At 43.0% G+C, this 13,180-nt stretch overlaps 1 non-coding gene across 1 annotated transcript; it reads right to left on the bottom strand.

The window, feature by feature from the left end:
* Window positions 1-568: 568 nt before the first annotated feature.
* Window positions 569-675, bottom strand: LOC122151246. The gene has a single exon (XR_006164051.1). It is a non-coding gene; the product is annotated as a U6 spliceosomal RNA (small nuclear RNA).
* Between the last annotated feature and the right edge of the window lie 12,505 nt (window positions 676-13,180).

Genomic DNA, 13,180 nt, shown 5'->3' with positions numbered 1-13,180 from the left:
AGAAGGCAGGTCCATCAATTAATGATTTAGTCATGCACACACATATCCCATACTCCAGCTTTGTTTAATGATGTTAACACCAGCCAGGTGATTCCCCTACAATCCTGGAAGACACACAGGGAAGACTAGGAGATGTGTGGCTGTGGGGTCCCATTCCTGAAGGTGGCCAGGAGTCAGGTGATTCCAGCATTCTTCTCTAGAGGGAATAGGAGTATTCAAAGGCTTGACTGAGACCAGTGCCTTAAACTCATCCCTACCCCTGTGGGTCACTCCAACTCAGAGCAAGGAGAAGTCATTGGAGACAACAGAGATCACAAACTTATCTTCCTGGAAATGTTACTGGGGCCTTTGGACAGTGGTCACTGTCATGGATGAAATTGTGTCCCTAAAAAATATGTTGAAAATCTTAACTCCTATACCTGTGGATGTAATCCCATTTGGGAATAGGGTTTTCTTTGTTACATCATTGAGGCCCTATCAGTGTAGGATGTGTCTTAAGCCAAGCACTTTGTAAAAAATAAAATAAAATTTTTCATTTACATTATTTTGTTGTAGTTGAGCAAAACATAAAAATATAGAATGGTTCATGAACTTGGATGTCATCCATGTATAGGAACCATGCTAATCTTTTCTGTATCATTCCAATTTTAGTATATATGCTACTGGAGTAAGCATTATGCCAATCACTTTTGAGATATAAAAGGAGTACATTAGGTACAGAGACAAGCAAGCAAACGCAGGGAAGATGAACACCATGTGGAGGATGCCATGGAGCGTTGAAAAGAACACAGGAGAAGCTGAGACAAGGATTTCCCCCAGAGAGGACACAGAGCCTTTCCCTAGAGCTGACACCTTGAATTCAGACTTCTAAAGAGTGAGAAAATAAATTTCTGTTTGTTAAAGCCATCCATTTATGATATATCTGTGATAGCAGCCCTATAACAGAAATAGTTAAAACAGTCATCAAGGAGGCACTTCAGTCTGGTGGTTGTGAGATGGAGTTCTGAAGTCAGGCATGGGTTTGGAATCCAAGCTCCATGAGTTACTCCCTGTGGGAACTTAGGTAGATTCATTTATATCCCTAAGCTTTGGGGTTTTTTTATCTATAAAATTAGTATTTACCTCTTAGGGTAGTTATGGAATATAAATATAAACAAAATAATGTCAGTAAAACACTGAGGCTGTCACATTATAAGTCCTCAATAAGTGTTACATATTATTATCAATAGGAACTCTGGTGGTCCTGTGATTAAAGCACTGGGCTGATAACCCAAAGGTCAGCGGTTTGAACCTACTAGCCACTCCATGGGAAAAAGATGTGGCAATCTGCTTCTGTAAAAATTTACAGCCTTGGAAACCCTATGGGACAGTTCTACTCTGTCCTGTAGGTTTGCTATGAGTCAGGATCAGCTTGATAGCAATGGATTTATTACAATCAATATTATGTTTTATTATTGGCCCCCCAAGAGGTCCTGAGAGAGAGTGACCATTTATCTGGGGATCAGTTTGTCATAGGCCCATACAGGCTGTCTTGGCTCTATATATCCAACCAGATGTGCTCAGTAAATACGCAGATGAGGCAGCTGGGAGGGCTGGGAATTCAGCAAGACCACCCATCAGGCTAGTGAAGGTGCTGTCAGGACAGCCTTAGCTGCAGCTGCTGAGCAGCCATCTAGGGTGATAGGCAGACACAGTGTGCAAGGATGTGAGAACGGACAACAGGTAGCAGTAGACACTGGAGAGGGAAGTGGCAGACCATCCAGCATTCGGTAACAGAGTGCCCGGCCAGCAAGTGGATCATAGCAATGGGCAATTCTAGAGGGGTATTCTGGAATCTAAGCAGGCAGACAATAGGAAAGTCCATCAGCAGATTCCAGAACCCAACAAAAGGCTATAACTAGTGGGGCGAAGCCAGCGAGAACAAAGTGGGGCCTCGAGCCTAGAAGGACTAGCCAGGTTATCAGGACAAGCACAAGGTAGTAGTCATATTATCAGAATATGGGCATCCAGCCTGCAGGAGAGAGAAGGGATGTATGGACTGGGAGTATAACGAGTCTTGATGTGGTCCAGCTCTACCCCCAATTCCTTGGGCCTGGGTCGGGCCAGTCACCAGGGCAACCAGGACAGGTCTGGTTGGCCCCACAATGTGCTGGGGTCAGGGCAAGACAGAACAGGTGAGGGAGAGGGACACTTGGGGTCATCTTGAGGGTAACGCCTCTCTATCACACACACACACACAGAGTTCCCTCCAGCTACCCCTTCAGTTTTCCTGATACTTGAATTTTATGTTTTTTCTCCCCTAGATCCTACTTGCTGATAAGAAAGAGCCAAAATAGGTAAGATCAACTTTTTTCTTTTCTTTCTTTCTTTCTTTTTTTTTTTTTAAGTGAAAAGCTGTCAATCTATCTGGGCCTCAACAACCCTGACAGTCATGTAGCAAGTTCCATGTGACTAGACTTCTGCTCTGTGCTCCATGGAGGAAGCCATCCAGTGATAAATACAGTTGGAAGGAGCTAGATCCCCAAATAAGGAAGGAGGCTGAGGGTCCCCAGAGCTTCTGACTTGGGTTCATTTCCCAATGTCCCTTTCTTAGGTTCAGCTAACAACTCCTCAATAACTGTGTTCTGGACCCATGTCTTGCCAACAACCACAGAAGATTTTGTCTTGGAGAACAAGTGACCTTGAAAGCCAAACTCAAGGGTCTTATGCTAGACCCACAAACCTAGCCCATATTCACCCATACTTAATGCCTATATCAAACTTCATTATTAGTCCCCAAGCCTCACACACACATCTATACTGTTGCCCAAACCACACCCATGGTCCTCATCACTGGCCTCCAAAACTTAACGGTATGTGCAAAAAGAATTGACACCACATCAGGCAAGGCAAGCAGACCCACTGAGCAAACTCCTCCCCACAGCCTCTGGGGAGATCGGCTTCACTGTTGCCCCACCTGCCCTACCTGAGCCTCTTCTCCTCCCTGGCAAAGTGATCTGAGGAGCTAGTGTCCCAGGCTTAGTGGGAGCAGGCCAAGCTTCCTTCTCAGTTTGCTCTCAGCATTGGAATACAGCTATTAGTACACATAATACACAAATCCACCTGGAGCTGAGCTCCATGGGATCCACTTGGAGCTATGCCTGTATTGATGGAGCACCCAGGTCACGTACCTTCCCCATCCTTCAGGGCTTTCTGCACACATAACAGCCAGAATGGCCAACTATATGGTCTAAAAGTTTCCAACAGAGGGAATTTAGTAGAGGAAACTGTTTACACAGGTGATGGAAGAGCTAAGAAGCCATACATGAGTTGATGAACCAACCCAGAGATTAGCAACAGCAGGAAGCCACTTCCGCCTTATGGCTGTAGCAAGAAAAGAAAGAGAGGAAATGGGGTTACCAGAGTTCAAAAGTAATGATGTCCAGTGAGAACTGCAACCACAGAGAGAAGGCCATCAGATGTGATCTGGAGCCATGGGAGAGACTCAGCCTCTGCCAGACTCCATAGGAAGCTGAAAGAAAAGAATGTCCTGACATTTCCCCTCCCACCACCTTCTAAGGAGCCCTAGTGGTGCAGAGGTCAAGCACCCAACTGCTATCTGGAAGGTCAGTGGGGTTCAAGCCCACCAGCTGCTCTGCAGGAGGAAGATGTGGCAGTCTGCTTCTACACAGATTACAGCCTTGGACCCTACTCTGGGCAGTTCTACTCTGTCCTATAGAGTCACTATGAGTTGGAATTGACTGGATGGCAACAGGGTTGTTTTTTGTTTGTTTGTTTTTTGTTTCGTTTTGTTTTTGCTTACCACCATCTAATATTCTGCCAATCCTACCCCACTGGCTGAATTTACCTGGAAGCTGAAAAGCAAGAAGTCTAGGAAATGCAGTTTCTGTAGAGCAGCCCAGGAAAGACAAGTAACAGATTTTGAGAGCAAACAAGTCATTGACTAACACCAGTTAAGAATAATAACTACTGGGCCTTGGATCAGCTATTTGCAAATGTCTCTGTTTTAGAGGAGCCCTAGTGACACAGGGCTAACCAAAAGGTGGTTGGAATCCACCAGTTGCTCCATAGAACAAAGATGCTTCCACAAAGATGACAGCCTTGTAAACCCTATGGGACAGTTCCACTCTGCCCTATAGGTTACTATAGGAGCTCTGGTAGCGTAGTGCCTAAGGCACTTGACTGCTAACCAGAATGCTAGCGGTTCAAACCCACCAGCCACTCCTTGGAAGGAAGATGGGGCAATCTACCTCCGTAGTGATACTGCCTCAGAAACCCAAGGAGGGGTCGCTATGAGTTAGGTCCAACTCGACGGCACATAATAAGAACAACAACATGGGTTACTATAAGTTGGGATCAACTTGACAGCAATGGGGTTTTTGTTTTCTGTTTTAGAGAAACACTAGATCCAGCTCTTCGGGGAGCATTCACCTCCTTATCGCTCTCAGCCTCATCAAGATGGAAATGGGTCAGCTGCCTCTGGTATAAGGGTGGACTGTTACTGTGCCACCCAGAAGGCTGCTTTCATCAGGCAGGATGATACCTCTGAAAACTGAGCATTGTTTATAAACAGTGGTGTTCTCCCTCAGGGGCTGTTCTGGTTACCTAGTGCATCTCTGACAAGAATATACCACAAATGGGATGACTTGAACAAACAGGAATTTATTCTCTTACAGTTTGGAGGTTTTAAGTCCAAGTTCAAAGTGCCAGGCTCTAGGGGCTGGGTGAAAGCCCCTCAACTTTGGGCTTCAGTTCTGCCTTTTGCTCCCAGCCCACTGGAGCTAGAGGCATCTCTTCACTCAGGCAGCTACTGGCTGCTGAGGCTAACATGCCCAAGGTCGACAAATAAAATGGCACAGTCCTGATGTTACCAAACCACATGGCAAGCCATTAATTTAAGTCCATCTGTGATAGCTGGAGCTGTATTTCAACTTCCATTGAACAGCCAATCCATTGACAGAGAGTTTCTCTAGGGGTGTGGCCTGCTTCCAGTATACTTATAGACATCCTGGGGAAAAAGACACTCTTCTGTGGATTGGGATTCTGTTGTGCTGCCTACAGCTGTCTGTGAGCGAACAATCCACCATTCAGCCTGGAGATCTTGGATTCATCATTCATTGGCATCAACAGCCAGTATACTGCCTGCCAACCTTGAGCTCCTCAGTCCCTGCAGCTGTGTGAGTCAGGAAAAGCCTCGAGCTTGACGTTTCATCCAAGAACTTTGGACTTGCATGCTTTTGTAAGTGTGTGAGCCATTTTCCTAAGATAAATTTCCCTTTCTCTCTATACATAAGCTTTACTGGTTTTGTTTCTCTAGAGAACTCAGTCTAAAACACCATCGAAAGTTCGAAGGTCAGCAGAGCATGGCAGGCTGCTGAACAACAACACAGCTACATGCAGGGTTCAAGCGTGCCATAAGCTAGAGACCATTCCCCAAGGCTTCTCCTTATATACAGGAAGAAGACCACATACTTAAGGCAGCTACTCAGCTGCTCACAGTAGAGATTCCACCATGGAGTTGAATACTGCCCAGCCACTCAACCAGGCCCAGCCAAGTTGACATAGAAACTTAACTACCACAGGGGCTATCTGTCTTTGCACCCTAGTTAGAAGCTGGCCTTGTCTGGGGCCTAGGAAAGACCCTAGGAAGTCCTTTGAGCCATTTCCTATATTGGTAAAAAGGCTGCCCTGAGCCTGGAGGAGAGATCTCTGGGTTGTGCAAACAGTTTGCACTTGACTTCTAACAGAAAGTTTGGCAGTTTGAACCCATTCACCTTTCTGCTGCAGAAGGATTGGCAATCTGCCTCCATAAAGATTACAGAAAACTCTACGGAGCAGTTCTATTGTGTAACAAGTGGAGTCGCCACAAGTCAGAACCAACTCAATAGCAATGGGTTTGATTTTTTGGTTTGGTGCCTTGGAACATGGTGAGGTACATGATGGGGAGTCAGAGGGAGGCACTGTCCAGGGAACCAGAGTATTCAGCATGCCCCTTGGAGGAGACCAAAGAGCCTTGGCCTCCCATTCCTCTACCCCAACCCAAAATAAAACAAAACAAAACTCACTTGCCATAAAGATGGTTCCAACTCATAGCAACCCCTCCTTGGGTTTCCAAGGCGGTATCTCTATGGAAGTAGATTGACCAGTCTTCCTTCTGAGGAGTGTCTAGTGGGTTTGAACTGCCAGCCTTTTGGTTAGCAGTCAAATGCCTTAGGCACTACGCCAACTCAAAACAGAGACCACATTTGGCTCAGATTCCTTCAGGCCTCTTGAAGTGACTCATCCAAGATCTTCAGCCTGAACTGGACATTAGGGGCAGAGTTATATCCTTCATCAGTCCTCCCAAGACTCCAGGCTCCCCTCAGGCCCCACCATCCAACTCAGGATCCATTCCTGCTATGAGAAGCCCTCACTGCAAGGAAATGAGTGTAGGAAGGCAGAACGGGTGGGGAGGTGAAAAGAATATTTTCTTTTTCTTTCTTTTAACATTTTATTGTGATTGGGGTGAACTTTTACAAAGCAAATTCATTTTCCATTCAACAGTTCATACATACTTTGCTTCATGACATTGACTGCAATCCTCACAATGTAACAACTGTCTTCCTACTTCCTCCCTGTGGTTAACTTTTCCCTGTGTATTTCTTTCTTATGAATCCCTGCCCTCTTAATTTTCTCCCTGCACAAATGCTGCCCTTCTGATCTCTGATGGTTGATTGTTCTAAGGTGTGCACCTACCTTGTATAATTTTTCACCTTGTGGGCCTATCTATTGTCTGACTGGCCCAAAGAGTAACTAGGGGCCATAGTCTCAAAGATTCCACCAGTCTCTATCAGACCAGTAAGCCTGTTTTTTTTTTAGTTTGTTTTTTTCTGATTTTGGGTTTTGTTCCACTTTTTTTCTCACACTCTAGCGAGGATCTCTAATTCTGATGCATTTCCAAGTGGTTGCCAATGGTAGTTCTTCTGGTCTTAGGGTAATGTAGGCTGAGGTTTCGGAACCATGGTCTACCAGTCCCTTGGACTAATTGTTTCCATGTCTCTTTGATTTTTTTCTCTCTTCTTTGCTCTGGACGAGGAGAAACCAATAGCTGCATCTTAGACAACTGCTGACAAGCTTTTAAGACCTTGGTCATTACTCACAAAAGCAGGATGTAGAACAATATTTTTATGTAGCCAAGGAGCTCTGGTGGCATAGTGCCTAAGGTATTTGACTGCTAACCAGAGGCTGGCAGTTCAAACACATCAGCCACTCCTCAAAAGGAAGATTGGGCAATCTAATTCTGTAGAGATACCACCTCGGAAACCCAAGGAGGGGTTGCTATGAGTCGGGACCAACTCGACGGCAGTGAGTTTGGTTTTTGGTTTATGTTATTATGCCAGTTGAGCTTGATGTCCCCCCACGATCATGGTCTTGAGCCCACAGTCCTGGCAACTCACTCCCTCAGGGTGGTTGGTTGTGGCTGAGAAGTTATCATAACTTTGCCCCTTGTTAGCTCTATTATATATATATATATATATATATATATATATATATATAGACATTTTATAGTACACAGAAATACATAGAAATATTGTCTACCAAACCTATATATGGCCATGGACATATTCCAGTTTGCCTACTCATACCTGATTGTCTTGCCTGTCTACGTGTGTATCCATCTGTAGATTAATGTTTATTATTACTGATAAGGCAGTATTGTGTATATATAAGTACTTACCTTTTTTGTCTATACCTCTTGTGCACTTCTCTGTGTTTTCCTTTTCCTTAATTTTATTGTTCTGGTCACTTACTTTTGGTATATTGCCTTTCCTTTCACCTAAATCCATACACACCTCTTACCTACCTAGCAATTTTCTCTTCTCTCCCCTCCCATCCCTCATAACCAACAAAGAAAGTTTCCTTGACTTTATATACTGGTGGACTCATACAATATTTGTCCTGTAATTGACTTAATTTGCTCAGCATAATATCCTCCAAGTTCATCTACATTTTGTGGTGCTTCACAGATTCTTCATTATTCTTTAATGTTACATAGTATTCCATTCTGTGTAGGTAGGTGCCATAGTTTGGTTATTCATTCCTCCGTTGATGAGCACTAAGTTGTTTCTACATCTTTGCTTTTGTGAATAATACTGCAGTGAACATGGGTGTGTAAATATCTACTCATGTCCCAGATCTCACCTTTTTAGGATTCTCACCTGCTAGTAGGATTGCTGGATCAAACAGTATTTCCGTTTCTAACTTTTTAAGGAAGTGCCATACCATTTTCCACAGTGGTTGTACCATTTTACAGTGTACCCACCAGCAGTGTATGAGAGTTCCAATCTCTCCACACCCTCACCAGAATTTGTTCTTTTCTGTCTTGTTGAACTTTGCTATTATTGCTGGTGTGAGATGATATCATATTGTTGTTTTGATTTGCATCTCTTTAATGGCTAATGATCATGAGCATTTCTTCATGTTTTTTTTGGCCACCTGAGTGTCTTCTTTGATGAAGTGTCTGTTCATGTCCTCTACACATTTTTCAATTGGATTATTTGTCTTTTTGATGTTGAGGTCTTGACGTTTTCTATAAATTTTATAGATAAGTCCTTTATTGGATATGTCATTGCCAGATACTTTATCCCAATCTGCAGGTTCTCTTTTTACTCTTTTGAAGAAGTCTTTAAGTGTGCATAAGAATTTAATTTTTAGAAGATCTCAATCATCTTTTACAAATCTGCTGTAAAAGACCTCTTCAAAGTGCTAGAGAGCAAGATGTCATTTTGAAGACTAAGGTGTGCCTGACCCAAGTCATGGTATTTTCAATAACCTTGTTTGCATCTGAAAGCTAGAAAATGAATAAGGAAGATCTCAGAAGAACTGATGCATTTGAATTGTGCTATTGGTGAAGATACCAAAAATACCATGGACTGCCAGAAGAAGAACAAATTTGTCTTGGAAGATATACATCCAGAATGCTCCTTAGAAGAAAGAATGGCCAGGCCTTGTCTCATGTACTTTGGTCATGTTGTCAGAAGGGAGCAGTCCTAGAGAAGGATATCATGCTTGGTAAAGTAGAGGGTCAGCTCAAAAGAGAATACCCTCAACAAGACAGTTTGACACAGTGGCTAAGACATAGGCTCAAGCATAGTGAGGATTGTAAGGATGGCCCAGGACCAGGCAGTGTTTCATTCTGTTGTACGTAAAGTCGTTATGACTCAGAGCTGTCTCAATAGAACTTAACAACAACAACAGTCATCTAGTTTATCTGCTCTTGTTTGTGCATTTTTGGTTATGTTTGATAGTCTATTTGTGCCATAAATTAGTGCCCCTAAGTCTGCCCCTATTTTTTCTTTGATGAACTTTATAGTGTTAGGTTTTACATTTAGGTCTTTAATCCATCTTGAGTTAGTCTTTGTGTATGGTATGAGGTATGGATCTTGTTTCATTTGTCCACAAATGGATGTCCAGTTTTGCCATCACCATTTGTTAAAGAGATTGTCTCTTCCTCATTTAATGGGTTTCAGCCTTTGTCAAAGATGAGCTGTCCATAGGTGGATGGATCTATTTCTAGATTCTCAATTCTGTCCCACCGGTCTATGTGTCAGTCATTGTACTAATACCAGGCTGTTTGACTACTGTGGCTGTATAACAAGTTTTGAGATCAGGGAGTGTGAGACCTCCTACTCTGTTCTTCTTTGTCAGTAGTGCTTTGCTTATCCAACGTCTATATCCTTTTCATATAAAATTAGTGACTGGTTAGGAAAAGGATTTCTAAGATTCTTGGTATCAGACAGTGTTTCTCTGCTATTCATAAGGTATTCCCTGACCAATTCTTTGAGAAGTGGATGACCTCCTCCTTCTTCCTAGTCTGTCTCAGTCTGCAAGCCAGGTTGATACCTATGCAACAGGTGCACCCCACTGGGTTTGAAACACCAGTGGCACAGCCTCAAGACTCACAGCAACACATCAGCATATAGCATTCATCATCACAAAGGATGTTTCAAGATCTGTCCTGAAGTACAATGCTGTCAGTGATAGGATAATATCCATACGCCTAAAAGGAAGACCCATTAATATGACTATTATTCAAATTTATGCACCAACCACCAAAGCCAAAGATGAGAAAATTGAAGATGTTTATCAATTTCTGCAGTCTAAATTGACCGAACTTGCAATAAGGATGTATTAATTGTCACTGGTGACTGGAATGCTGAAGTTGGAAACGAAGAAAAATCACCAGTAGTTGGAAAATTTGGCCTTGGTGATGGAAATAATGCTGGAACTCACATGGTAGATTTTTGCAAGACCAACGACTTGTTCATTGCAAACACCTTTTTTCAACAACACAAATGACAGCTCTACATGTGGACTTTACCAGATGGAACACACAGAAATCAGATTGACGACATCTGTGGCAAGAGGTGATGGAGAAGCTCAATATCTTTAGTCAAAACCAGGCCAGGAGCTGACTGTGGAACAGACCATCAACTGCTCATATGCAAGTTCAACTTGAAGTTAAAGACAATTAAAACAAGTTCACGAGAAACAAAATATGATCTAGAATATATCCCTCCTGAATTTAGAGACCATTTAAAGAATATATTTGATGCATTGAACACCAATGACCAAAATCCAAAAGAATTGTGGGATGACATCAATAGCATCATCCATGAAGAAAGCAAGAGGTCAATAAAAAGACAACAAAAGAAGAGAAAACCAAAATGGATGACAGAAGAGACTCTGAAACTTGTCCTTGAGTGGAGAGTAGCTAAAGCAAATGGAAAAAATGACAAGGTAAAAGAATTGAACCAAAGATTTCAAAAAGCAGCTCGAGAAGACAAAGCCAATTACTATAATGAAATGTGCAAAGACCTGGAGTTAGAAAACGAAAAGGGAAGAACATGCTCAACATTTCTCAAGCTGAAAGAACTGAGGAAAAAAATTTAAGCCTCAAGTTGCAATATTGAACGATTCTAAGGGCAAAACATTGAATGATGCAGGGAACATCAAAAGAAGATGGAAGGCATACACAGAGTCACTGTACCAAAAAGAACTGGTCGATCTTCATGCATTTCAGGAGGTGGCATATGATCTAGAACCAATGGTACTAAAGGAGGAAGTCGAAGCTGCAATGAAGGAATTGATGAAGAATAAGGCTCTGGGAATTGACGGAATACCCATTGAGATATTTCAACAAACGGGTGCTGCACTGGAGCCACTCACTCATTTATGCCAAGAGATTTGGAAGACAGCTGGCCAACTGACTGGAAGAGATCCATATTTATACCCATTCCAAAGAAAGGTGTGGAAATTATAGAACAATATCATTAATATCACATGCAAGTAAGATCTTACTGAAAATAATTCAAAAGCGATTGCAGCAGTATATTGACAGGGAACTTCCAGAGCTGCAAGCTGGATTCAGAAGAGGACGTGGAACAAGGGATATCATAGCTGCTGTCCGATGGATCTTGGCTCAAGGCAAAGAATACCAGAAAGATGTTTATTTGTGTTTTATTGACTATGCAAAGGCATTTGATTGTGTGGATCATGACAAATTGTGGATAACATTGAGAAGAATGGGAATTCCTGAACACTTGATTGTACTCATGAGGAATCTGTACCTTGACCAGGAGGCTGTCGTTGAACAGAACAAGGGGACATTACTTGGTTTAAAATCAAGAAGGGAGTGCATCAGGGCTGTATCCTTTCTCCACACTTACTCAATCTATATGCTGAGCAAATAATCCAAGAAGCTGGACTATATGAAGAAAAATGTGGCATCAGGATTGGAGAAAGAATCATTCACAACCTGAGATACGCTGATGATACAACTTTGCTTGCTGAAAGTAAGGATGACTTGAGGCACTTACTGGTGAAGATTGAGGAACACAGTCTGCAGTATGGATTACATCTCAATATAAAGAAGACAAAAATCCTCACAATTGGACCAATAAGCAGCATCACAATAAATGGAGAAAAGATTGAGGTTGTCAAAGAATTCACGTTGCTTGGTTCTATAATCAAGGCCAATGGAAGCAGCAGTCAGGACATTAGATGACATTTAGCACTGGGTAGGTTGGCTGCAAAGGAACTCTTTCAAGTGGTGAGGAGCAAGGATGTCTCCTTGAGGACTAAGGTGTGCCTGACACAGGCCATGATATTTCCAATCACCTTGTATGCATGTGAGAGCTGGACAATGAATAAGGAAGACCGAAGAAGAGTTGATGCTTTTGAGTTGTGGTGCTGGCGAAGAATGCTGAAGGTACCATGGACTGCCAAAAGAACTAACAGATCTGTCCTGGAGGAAGTGCAGCCAGAATGCTCCTTGGAAGCAAGAATGGCCAGACTTCGTCTCACCTATTTTGGTCATGTTGTTAGAGGGGATCATTCCCTGGAAAAGGATGTCATGTTTGGTAAGGTGGAGGGTCAACAAAAGAGGGGAAGGCCTTCGACAAGATAGATTGACACAGTGGCTGCGACAATGGGCTCAAGTATAGCAAGGATCATAGAGCTGGCGCGGGATCAGGCGGTGTTTCGTTCTGCTGTGCATGGGGTCGCTATGAGTCAGAAGTGACTCAATGGCACCTAACAACAACAACAAGATTCTTAGATGTTTTTCTGGCCTCAGAGAAAGAAGTCATGCCCAGCAAGGGTTGAGAGTCTGAATATGAACCTGAGAGAGCATACAAATGGGAAGATCCTTTCAAACCCCATTTTGACCCTCCTTCTGCAATCACAGCCTAAGCTCTGCTCAGACACTGGCACTTAGTAGTTTCCGTGTTTCATGTAAACCTTGAGTCCTCACTGGTCTGTAAGTCCTCCACAGGCAGGAATCAAATCTTGCTTATCACAGAGTTGGGCCCAAGTCCCACTCCTTCCCTGCACAACTCCAGGGGTACCTTTATAATGAATCTTATGCAGTACCAGCTACAGAATATGAAGGGCCCAGACTAAAATGAAAATGCAGCACCCCTTGTTCAAAAATGATTACAAATTTCAAGATAGTAACAGCTAAACCAAGAGTAGTGTCCTTCTAAGCACAAGTAACTTCACAGGTCACCCATCCATGTGGTGCTCTCTGCTGACTTGCCTCCAAAGATGCCACTGTCAATTCCTTATATCCCTGTACACACGTCACTCACATCCAGTCTGATTTCCTTCCCCTCGAATTTGGACTTGACCAACAGAATGC

Source organism: Orycteropus afer, unplaced genomic scaffold (assembly GCF_000298275.1).
Source record: "Orycteropus afer afer isolate SDZICR_OR568_19922 unplaced genomic scaffold, OryAfe1.0 scaffold00344, whole genome shotgun sequence".
NCBI classification, from domain to species: Eukaryota; Metazoa; Chordata; class Mammalia; order Tubulidentata; family Orycteropodidae; genus Orycteropus; species Orycteropus afer.
The sequence above is the reverse complement of the archived record's forward strand: the minus strand, read 5'-3'. Positions and strand labels throughout refer to the sequence as shown.